The sequence below is a fragment of the Macrotis lagotis genome, chromosome 5, assembly GCF_037893015.1.
Source record: "Macrotis lagotis isolate mMagLag1 chromosome 5, bilby.v1.9.chrom.fasta, whole genome shotgun sequence".
NCBI classification, from domain to species: domain Eukaryota; kingdom Metazoa; phylum Chordata; class Mammalia; order Peramelemorphia; family Peramelidae; genus Macrotis; species Macrotis lagotis.
This window is the reverse complement of record NC_133662.1, coordinates 94,997,288-95,008,705: the sequence shown is the minus strand read 5'-3', so window position 1 is coordinate 95,008,705 and position 11,418 is coordinate 94,997,288. Positions and strand designations below refer to the sequence as shown.

The following is an 11,418-nucleotide window of genomic DNA, read 5'->3' as shown; positions in this document are numbered from 1 at the left end:
TGAGACCCTAGAAGCAGAGGGTAAAATAGAAATTGAGTGAATTCATTAATCACCTCCTGAAAGAGATCCCAAAAGAAAAACTTCCAGGAGTATTATAGCCAAATCCCCAAACTCCCAAATAAAAGAGAAAATTCTAAAACCTGCCAGAAATAAACAATTCAGCTACTGAGGCTCCATAGTCAGGATTACACAGGATCTGGCAGCATCTACAGTAAGGGCTTGTAGGGATTGGAATACAATATTCTGGAAGGCAAATGATCTTGGTTTACAACCAAGAATCAACTACCTAGCAAAACTGAACATCCTCTTTCAGGGGAAAAGTTGGACTTTCAATGAAACAGGGTACTTTCAAACTTTCCTATAGAAAATCCAGAGCTGGACAGAAAGTTTGATCATCAAATACAGGACTCTGCTGAACCATAGAGGGGGTAGAAGAGAAGAACTAATTCTGAGGAACTTAATGATATTGAACTGTTTGTATTCCTACATGGGAAGAAGATATTGATAACATATGAACTTTTTCAATTATAAGAGCTGTTAGAAGGAGCATTTATAAACAGGACATAGGAAAGAGCAGAATATTAAGGTATAATATAGTAAGAAAAAAAGGATGGAGTCAATGGGTTACAAAGGAAAGTCCTGGGAGGAAGGGAAAAGGGATGAAAAGAAGCTAAGAAATTTCGTGTCAGAGTAAAGGAAAAGCTTTTTCAATGGAGTGGAACAGGGGAAGGCAAAGGGGAATGAGTGAGCCTTCATTCTCATCAAAAATGTCTCAGAGAGGAAATAACATACACACACACTTAATAGGGTGAGGAAATCTATCTTACCCTCGTGAAAAATGAGAAGAAAGGGATGGGATGAGGGGGAATGGGGGGAGGGAAAGGGAGAAGAGGTGATAGAAGAGAGGGAAAAATGAGGGAGAGGGTACTCAGATACAACACACTTTTGGACAAGACAAGGATGAAAGGAGAGAAAAAATAGAATAAATGATAGTGGGGAAGAATAGAGTGGAGATACAGCTAGTAAAAAAAATATTGAAGCAACGTCTCTCAAGGACTTATGATAAAGAAAGCAACTCACCTCAGAGACAGAGCTATTGGAATCTGAACACAGAATGAAATATATTTTTTTCCTCTCTCTATTCTTGAGTCTTCTCATCTTCTGGGAGGGGGGAGGGAGTTTATGTTTACTCTTATAACACATTCAATTTCGATCAATGTATAGCATGCAAACAATATAGAGACTATCAGACTGACTTCTGTGTGGGGGAGGGAAGGGAGGGTGGGGGAAAAATTGTAAAGTTCAAAACCTTACAAAAATGATAGGCAGATTACTACTATTGTATATAATTGGGAAACAAACAAAATATTAATAAATCATTACTTTCTCTCTCTCTATATATATATATATACATATATATACATATACATATATATATATATATATATATATACATATATATATATATATATATATATATATAATGATAAAATCCTGCAAGTAAAGTCCTGATCATTCATTTTTTTTTCTGGTAACAAAACCCAGAGTTTATGGGAAAAAGGGGTTAGGAAAAGATCATTCAAAAACTTTCATCAGTGATATATCAAAATAAGAAACAATAGAAATGGTAGCAGTTTTATACATATTAAATGGTTAAGAAATACATAAATACTACAATAAATAGCAGTAGTACCTGCAGCTTCAGGTTGCTACTCTTTCTGCCTGGTCCCAGGGTTGACAGAGTCTGGGCACTTCTGGGGAGAGGGTAGAAACTCCTGAGTCAGGCATGGGTCCTACCCAGAGAGGAAGGTGAGGAGGAGAAGATGTAGAGACAGACCAGGTCTCCTCATACCATAACATAGAGGTGCAGTTTTCTGGCAGATGAAATGGAGTAGAAGCAAACACAAAATCTGTGTTATGCTCAAACTTCTTGAATATATTGATCACACTAGAACAAATTCACATTTTTCAAAAACAAGCATCATTTGTTCTTTTTGGACTAGAGGAGATTGATAGAAGCCACCTTCCCTGAACACAAGAGGAGTCAAAGCAGGGATTTCTGTGCTTAAAAATAAACATTCAGGGATGGCTAGGTGACACAGTGGATAGAGCACCAGCCCTGGAGTCAGGAGTATCCAAGTTCAAATCCGGCCTCAGACACACAATAACTACCCAGCTGTGTGACCTTGGGCAAGCCACTTAACCCCATTTGCCTTGCAAAAAAAAAACCCTAAAAAAATAAACATTCAGCTTTTAGCCCTGCTTTCTCCTGGATCTTGGAAGCAGAGTCCACAGTGCTTTAAAGACAGGAAGCCTCAGAAGCATCAGATATAGATATAGATCAGATGTAGATAACTATGCAAAGATGGATGAGAGGAAGAGCAAGAACTCTTAGGGCCGACATAGAGGCAGAAGCTAAACTGAGCAAAAGGCAATCCTTTTGCAAGATCCTGGTTGGAGGCTGGATCTGAAGGTTTTTTACTGCCTCAATATTCTCTGCTGTTCCTTTGACTCCACTCGCTGACCACCTTGGAGTGACCATTGACTGCAGTCCTGGGATTTTCTAATGCAGGCAGCTGTGTTTGGAGCGAGGGCTCAGATGATCTGGGGATGGGGGTGAGGGTGAAGTCAGGGATGGGATATAGCCCCAGCCCTCTTCCTTGCACCCTAATACCAGGCCAAGTGCAAAGGAGGCAGAGTGAGGAGGGACATAGAAGGTCAAGGTTCTGAAAGTTGGGATGGTTGAAGAAAACTAGTCCCCTCCACTCCTTCCACCTCCACCTCGGGACTCCTGAAAACATGCTTCATATCCATTTGGAGGCAGAGCCCTTGTTAAAACTCGCTCGGACCATGATATAGAGCTCAGCCAGACCCACCATGGAGGCAACAATCACAGCAGCCAGCACCCTCGCTGCCATTCTGAGAAGATGAACTGTAAGTGCAGGTAAAAGCTGCTGCCACGGTGATGATGAAGTTGAAGATGGCGATGACCACTGCCTTCACTGACCTCACTGGCCGTCCAAAGTCAGCTAGAGTCCCATCCCGCCTTGGAGCCTGGCAAGAAACATTTCGGGTGATGTGCTTGTAGTCCTCATTGGCCAGCTGCACTTTGATCCGCTCCAGGCGGGCAACCAGTTCTGGATTCCTGGCGGGGTTTCATAACCTCGGGGAGACAGATCTCACTGCCTTCCAGGAGCTCATGAAGGAAGAGAGGGGAGCCTTGCTGGCGGAGGTGCTCCTGCAGCTCCCGGAGCAGCCGGAAGGGCCCCAGGGGCCGGGGATCCTCGGCCCGGCCGCCCAGTCCTTGGTCAGGGCCGCCTCCAGCCGCGCCCGCAGTGGTGGGGCCAGGCCGGCCGCCTCCATCTCCCCGCCCGGGCCCAGGGCCCGGCACCGATCATTCATCTTTTAATAAAATTTTGAGTTCAAAAGTTTCACCCTTCATTCCTTGCTCCCCTTTCCCTAAGACAGTAAGCAATTTGAAAGGATAAGAATGTAATTTATTTGGATATGTAGTGTGCTATACAAGTCATTATTTTTTATTTTTATGTACTTAGGATAATGAACCTAGAATTTTGGATATGGAAACAACTTTTGAAGCTAAATTTCAAATTCCACAATTTACCTACCGATGAGAAAACTGAGGCTTAGCAAGGTGATGTGCCTTGCTCAAGATAATATAGTCAATGAATAACACTTTTTTTTTTAATAAAAATGACTTCTCAGATCATTGAACTACATTTCTAGAAAGACAGACATCTAGAAATGTAACTTTTTGTTTTTCAGATGCAACTTTCTCTCTTAAGGTTACTGCCTAAATATCATTCAGTTTTCAGATTGGGTCTGAAAGAGGTTTCAAATAACACAGGTTAATGGTACTCTGTAAGTCCCCAAACTCGTAAAAATATAACTTGGAAGGAAGGATAGAAGGAAGGAAGGAAGGAAGGAAGGAAAGGAGGAAGAAAGGAAGGAAGAGAAAAGGAGACAGAGCAGAAAGGAGGGAAGAAAGAAAGTACGGTGAGATGAAGGGAAGAAGGAAGGAAAGAAAAAAGGGGAGGCAAGAAGAAGAGAAAGTTAGGAAAAGTCAAGGAAAGAAGAGAGGAAGGGAACAGAAGAGGATGAGATGTAGGGAAGTATTCTAGGAAGGAAAGGAAAGAGAGAATGAAGGCTACCAGTACTGTGTTTATTGAGCATTTATTATGTATGAAGAACTCTTCTAAACTCTGGGAGCATTGCACACGCAAAAAGAAAGGTTATATCTCTATGACCTCACGGAGTTTACATTCTGATGGAGGAAGACAACAAATAATGGGATGGGTAAAAGCAGGAGGGAGACAGTAATTTGGAGACCAGTATTCTGGAGCAGGACCAGTAGGGAAATGAAAACAGGCCAGTTTGGTCTCCTTCAAAAAAAAAAAAAGAAAGAAACTTGTACTAAGAATTCACCTGTCCAGTGGAAAAGGCTGCCCTCCTCCAGCCAGAGAAAGAGTTGGGGAGAGGCCTTATCGAAAGAAGAATATAGGGGTAATAGGATAGTCTAGGATGAGAAGGCCCCCAGGTGATGAAGAACCATGATGAAACAATAGTAGAGGCAGGGATTTTTAAAGTGAGTGTAGAGTGGGTCTATGCTTAAAATAAATTACTAGTGAAATATGTATACATAAAAACACATGTTGTTCTTCTGCCCCTGGGTCAATAATCTCTCTAATGTAGATCACTTCCTGGGTCTTCTCCTCTCTGTAGTTGAGCTTCCTAGCACCAGAACTAATCCTCACTATACTTTGCTTCCAGTAATGCCTAGATATCTCTGATTCCTTGAATTTGTCCTTTGCTGAGCATTTTGTTTCTCATTGAATTAATAATTTTACTGTAAAACCAAAGGTAGAGAGGAGAAAGAGAAATCTACCCTTCACCCTTATCCATAACTTTTCTTTTTTTTAAAGGTCTCAAAATTTGATAAATCTAGGAGCTTCTTAGGTGTGAATTAATTAGTTAACCAAATGAAGCTGATTAATTTTTAAGTTTATAATTTTCCATGTCCTACCAATGATGTTATAAAATATCTATACGGCCCTTGTCAGAAAAAAAAAAAAGGTTTCCACTACATAACTCATTCCTCTTTGCTTTTTAGGTTTCAAACTTTTGAATTGTCATTGGAAAGCATCTTGTTCTTAAAGCCATAAAAGGTGTGACTTATCTTTGGTCATCAATAACTTTGTTCTCAATTTCCATCAAAGAGAATGTCTTCACATTTCTTCAAACTAAAATAGAATATACCTATGTCTTCATTTTTAATTGAATACATTTAATACCTTGCTATCCCTATTACCTGTCCCTTCTGCGCTTTCATCAGTTGGCCTAAGGGCTCAAATAAGCTACCACCTCACATTATAAATATTACTTATTTCATTATAAAATTTTATTTCCAAAAGATTCATTAAGTATAACCACACTCTACTGAACTCGATTAAACAGTTTGAGAACATATATGAATATTTCTAAACCTTTTCAGTTTTGTTTAAATGTTTGAAATTATCTTGACATTCTCAATTTTAACTACCTTAAACAACTGCTAATATTTGCTCTGTACAATCCTCAAAACACGTGAAAATTTTCAAGTATTATAAAATTCTTTAATATGCCAAGAAAAACCTCACAAAGTATAAATATTTGGAGGTTTTATTGTTATGACTAACTTAATGTATTTTGGGGGGGTCGTTTCTAAAGAAAATGAAATTCTGGACATATTTTCAGGTAAAAATGCTGATGATAGAACTCAGCCAATGTGTCCTAAAAGCCTAAATAAGTTGTGGTGTGATATATGAAAATACACAAGACAATTTCCCCACCTTTAGTTCATATGAATTAAAGATATTTTATTACATCTGATACTTACTAACAACTATTCCTTCTTTAAGGACAGGAAATTAAGAGATCAATCAGTAGTTACTGCTTTCTATGTTCTAAGCATTAAAATAAATGGTAGAGAGGTAAAAAATAAGACCCTGCCCCCAGTGAGCTTAAAATTTAATGGAAAAACCAAAATACAGACATACATATATGTAAACATGTTCATTCATATACACATTTATGCACATATAAACATCTTTGTGTGTGTGTGTGTGTGTGTGTATACACACACACAACCTCCATGAACAGACCCTGATTTCCTCAACCCATACACTTTGATGCTAATACCTGAGTATTAATTAGACATGCAGAAATAAAATTGTTTTAATGTGCTTTGCAAAACTTGTTAGTTATGATCCTATAAAATGATGATGAATCAAATATATTAAGTTTTCTTATTTTTGTCTTTATCTTAAATATTGCAAGTCTGACTAAAGAAGTTCAAGCAATTTCATGTAGGCCATTAAATTGAACTGGAGTTTGAATTTTGATCTACCTTTGTTCCCAATGTCATTGAATTAAGCCAGAAGAAGTGTCCTATCTCTTTTGACATATAGTTTGAGTTACTTGCTCCCTGAAGAAACTAGGTTTACATTGGCCTGAAACAACAAGATCCTAGAAAATAAAGGAGGAATATTAGCTCATAGCAATCAGTTTATGAAAATATTGCCCAGTACTTTTGTAGCTCAATACAATTCAAATCTCAGGTTATATTTTTGTTTAAATAGTCATATCTAGGCAGCCACAGACTTTTGATTAAAGTTTAGTTGGACAAATTTTTGCCAATAAAAATGACATGACCAAAAATATTCAATAATTTCAGAATTTTTTTAAATCAGCCAAATAGGTAGAAAAAGAAGAGAATGTCTGATATTAAGAAAAGACATTAGAAAAAATACAATTGACAAAATGCAGAGCTATTTTAATAGAAAGAACAAAAAATTCTGAATGCTTTTGCCAAAAAATCATTTTTTGATTGAACTTTTATTATCTAGAATTGGGGAACGCTCTTCATAAGAGTTATGGGAACAAGAACTGAAAGTACTACTGACCAGCAGTTCCAAACTTCAATTTACTTTTTTTATTTTATATTTAAATATTCTTTTAGAATCTGAACTTCAGCATCAGCATCAACAAATATTTATTAAGCAACATTATACATGTAAACATATTATGTATGCAAACCAATTCTTCCCTTATAGGGGTTTCATTAAGCTCTTCTTTAACTATCTTCTTCACATTTGCCTTTGTATTTCTAAGATATCCAAAGTGGATGCTTAAATTATCCTAACTGTAATTAACCCACTCATTTTCCTTTGTTTCTGTGTTCTCTTTATTAATGATTCATCTGTACAGCTTATGGCTCCTACTAAATCTATTCATTGGCAGTTTGAAGGAAATAATCATCTTCTTTGAAAAATGCAGCAGCCGCCTCAGATTTTCAAACAAACACAACTAATTTGGTTCATTTTCAGGATTCAGGTTTTCAAGATACTGCTAAGCCATGCAACCTGCTTTCATCAATTCTGCATAAGGTTAATGTTTTAAAGCATATAGAAATATTATATTTCAAATATTGATTTGAATATGAGAAAGCCATTTAAATAAATTAAGTTTTACTTCTTTTGTGCTAATGATTAATCTGTGTCATCTCACATGAACAACATATGAAGTTTTAAAAATGTATTTTAAAATAATTTGAAAACAGTTTCAAAATATGCTTAGAAATCTTGGAACAAGGGTAATATGTGAGATCTTTAAATGTTTTTGAGAAAATGAAAATGAACTTTTAAAAATCATTTTGGTGTGTGTTCAAGTGAGACACTATGATACTACTCAGAGATGTTTGAAGACCATTTACTAATAATAACTACCATTTATGCATACATATATATATATATATGTGTGTATTGTGTTTGTGTGTGTGTGAATATACAAATATACACATATCACTTCACAATTATTATCTCATTTGATCATCATTGCTAGCATAGGAGGTAGGTTTTATCATTATCTCCATTTTACAGATGAAGGAACTGGGTGATAACAGAAGTTAAATGACTACTCCAGGATCAGACAATAGTGGCTGAAAATTGGCAATCTTCCTGACATCCAGCCAGGTCCTCTATCCATTGTAGTACATAGGTGCCTCTAGTTGAAGACAAGAACAATATTGGTACCTATAAACTTCCCCACAGTTTTCTCATAAAATCCTACTCTAACTTCTCACTGATAGAGACCATGAACTCTCAAAGCCAAGCATGTCACAAAATTTGGCAGATTCTCTAAAGATGGAAATGTTCTGATCATGGACTCTGCAAGGGGTTATATGCCAGCCATTTTCCTAGCTATCAGAGGATCCGATCATTAGGTTGACCATTTATCAAGTCAAATCAATAAGAATTTATTGTGCATCTACTACTAGATACTATATTAAAGCTAGAGATACAAAGGCAAGCAAACATACAACAACAAAATAAAATGATTTCTTCTCTCAAATTCACAGCAAAATGAACATAGAATGACACTTTTACTTTAGAGGGGAAAGGCCTATAGAGACTCTTGAAGACTTCTACTAAATCCCATAGAATTAAATACCTTTTCTTGCTAGAATAAATACCCATTATGAGGAAGACTAAATCTGAAGATTAAAGTAAATATTTAATATAAAATTGCTTTAAGGATGACATGAATGGTTGCTTAGTCACTGTCATGATTTTTCATTCATATTTTTTCTTAGTTCAATGAAGAAATATTTATTAAACCTCTACCATAGTTAAACTACTGTTTGAGAAACAAGTCACTTGAATCTAAACTAAGGACAAGTGTCAAGAGCTTTAACCCTGGCCACTAAAATTTAGAGGGTATTAATTTAACATATCCATATCATCTCTATCTCCATCTCTGTCTCCGTCTCTAATCTACATCTACATCTACATCTACATCTACATCTACATCTACATCTACATCTACATCTACATCTATATCTACATCTAATCATCTATCTGTATCTGTATCTATCTGTATCTGTCTCTATCTCTATCTATCTATCTATCTATCTATCTATCTATCTATCTATCTATCTACCTATCTATTTATCTGTATATCTATGTATCTATATATCTATCCTTTCAACAGTATGAAAGTCACATTAGGGAATACATTTGCTTACCCGTCACCCTGTTCAATTGATTTGGTAATAATTAGAGTCTGTGAGTCTGTCTTATTTTCACATCAAGAATTAAAAAGTTGGTCTGAAAAAGCATTTCATCCTACTTCCCTTGGGAAACAAAATTTCTAGTTAGAGTACTAACTAGATTCCCTTTAGATGGATATAAGATTTGATTCCTGCTCTCATATAGTTTATAATATAATGGGATAGATAAGACACATGCAAATGATGACAGTATGAGATAGCACAGCAATAGTGCCAAAAGTGTGGTATTGAGTATCAGGACATATTTAACTGACATTGAATTTATGAAAGTAAGCCCTGCATATGAAGTAAATGAAAATATATTATTCAATTTTAATAATTTTAACTGCTAAGTTTTTATAGCCATGTAAATATTTCACTGGTTAGCTGTTCCATACAGTTTTCTCAAGTGTGTAGGAAGAAATTTCTCATTTCCTTCAATAAAACTCTTCTATTGAAAAATAATTTTGCAGTGCACAATGTAGTTTAAGAGCTACCAACTGATAAATCTTCAATATTTGATTAGATCCACTTACCTAACATGCCATTAAATAAAAATCAAATCATGATCTTCTGCTCTGAAAAAAATACTACTATGGAAAGAGAAGACATCTAATACTTTTCTTAAGGGAAATTAAAGAAAGTGACTTCAATTTAGTGCAGTGGTAAATGAGTGATCCTGCATTATATTTTCAGAATATTAAATTTTTATTTTGAAAAAGAAAAGCATATAATCTTCCTGATTTATAGCTTTCTCTTCCAACTAAGAAAATCCAATATGCTTTTTTTAAAAAATAATTCATAGATCTGTCAGAAAATCAATAACATTTTAAAATATTTGTTGGATTCAAAGAACTCTACAAGGGAGGTGTAAAGACCATGAGCCCCACAGAAGTCAGGTTTGGTACTCCTTCTTCTCTAGCCTGATTTCTTAACTTAGGCTACACAAAGTTTAATTTTTTTGGAAATGATACTTGGGGAAGCTAGGTGATGCAGTGGATAAAGCACCAGCCTTGGAGTCAGGAGTACCTGGGTTCAAATATGGTCTCAGACACTTAATAATTACCTAGCTGTGTGGCCTTGGGCAAGCCACTTAAATCCATTTGCCTTGCAAAAACACCTAAAAAAAAGAATGAGGAGGAAATGATACTCAATTTAATTGGTTACCTTTATAATCTTGCACATTTTATTTTATTCTTTTAAAAACATTATTTTAAGAAGTGGTCCATAAAATCCATGCCAAAGAAGACTGTGATATAAAGTCAAGAAGTACTGTTTTAGGGTATCTTTGTGAGTAGAATCATTATTAAAAATACTGTACAACTATTATAAACAAAATATCAAATTATGCACCTTTCAGAAACAAATATTTATGGAATATTTACATTTAGAAAATGTAAGGCTGGTGAGGGTCTATTAGGAAAACCTCTGTCAGCCTTTAAAGGTAGAATTTTCCAGTTATCATTTTCTTTTTCCTATTAGAAATAGTGACTAAAAATAAACTTAGCTTCTACCCAGAGGTAATTTTACATCTTGCTGCATATTTGTTGCAACACTCTACCTTAAAATAATATTTCTGGCTTTTTACCTTAACTGACCCATTAACAGTCTTCTTCCCCAATTTCATGCTTCAGTATGATCACTAACAATGCAGTCAACATTTCTTAGCTGGGAGGAAATAGCATTTCAGAATGACCCGAAATCCTTTGGAATTGTACTTTACCTGCTTTTCAAGGGTGTTTAATCCATTTGTATGCTCCAAATTTCCCATTTGAATTTGCATCAGGTCATGTAATATGGGTTTCTTCTATATCACCTGATGTAGCTATAACTTTATATAATGTGACACTGTGTAATGTAAAATTTAAAAAATAGCATTTTTCCTAACAATGGGATCTATTAAATCTAGCATTTGTGATACATGACTGATAAACTTGCAGATTTAACTATTTTAGCTATAATTGCGAAAGAATCAAGTACACTTCTAATGTACTTTTCAAATTTATACTTCTACTTGCTACCTGGCAAAGTATTTTTAATTTAATCATCACTTTTTTTATAGGAAAACAAGAAGCTAAAATCTATGCCAGATTCTATCCATTGAATTATAAAAGATTGTATACCCAGTGTATTTTAAAATTAATGTTTTATTAATCAATGAGCATTGTCCAATTAGTACATACAAAAGTATTTGATTAAACAATGATGTCAGAAAAGGAATATGAAAACAAATATTCTGGGCTGATTTGCCAAAATATTTTGAAAACTAGAAATACTAAATTTAAAAAATTGCTTTGGATCTCAGATAACATATC

The 11,418-nt window shown here is 35.4% G+C and overlaps 1 pseudogene; it reads right to left on the bottom strand.

The window, feature by feature from the left end:
- Positions 1 to 2,804: 2,804 nt before the first annotated feature.
- On the bottom strand, positions 2,805 to 10,764 carry LOC141489336 (transmembrane protein 199 pseudogene; annotated as a pseudogene).
- Between the last annotated feature and the right edge of the window lie 654 nt (positions 10,765 to 11,418).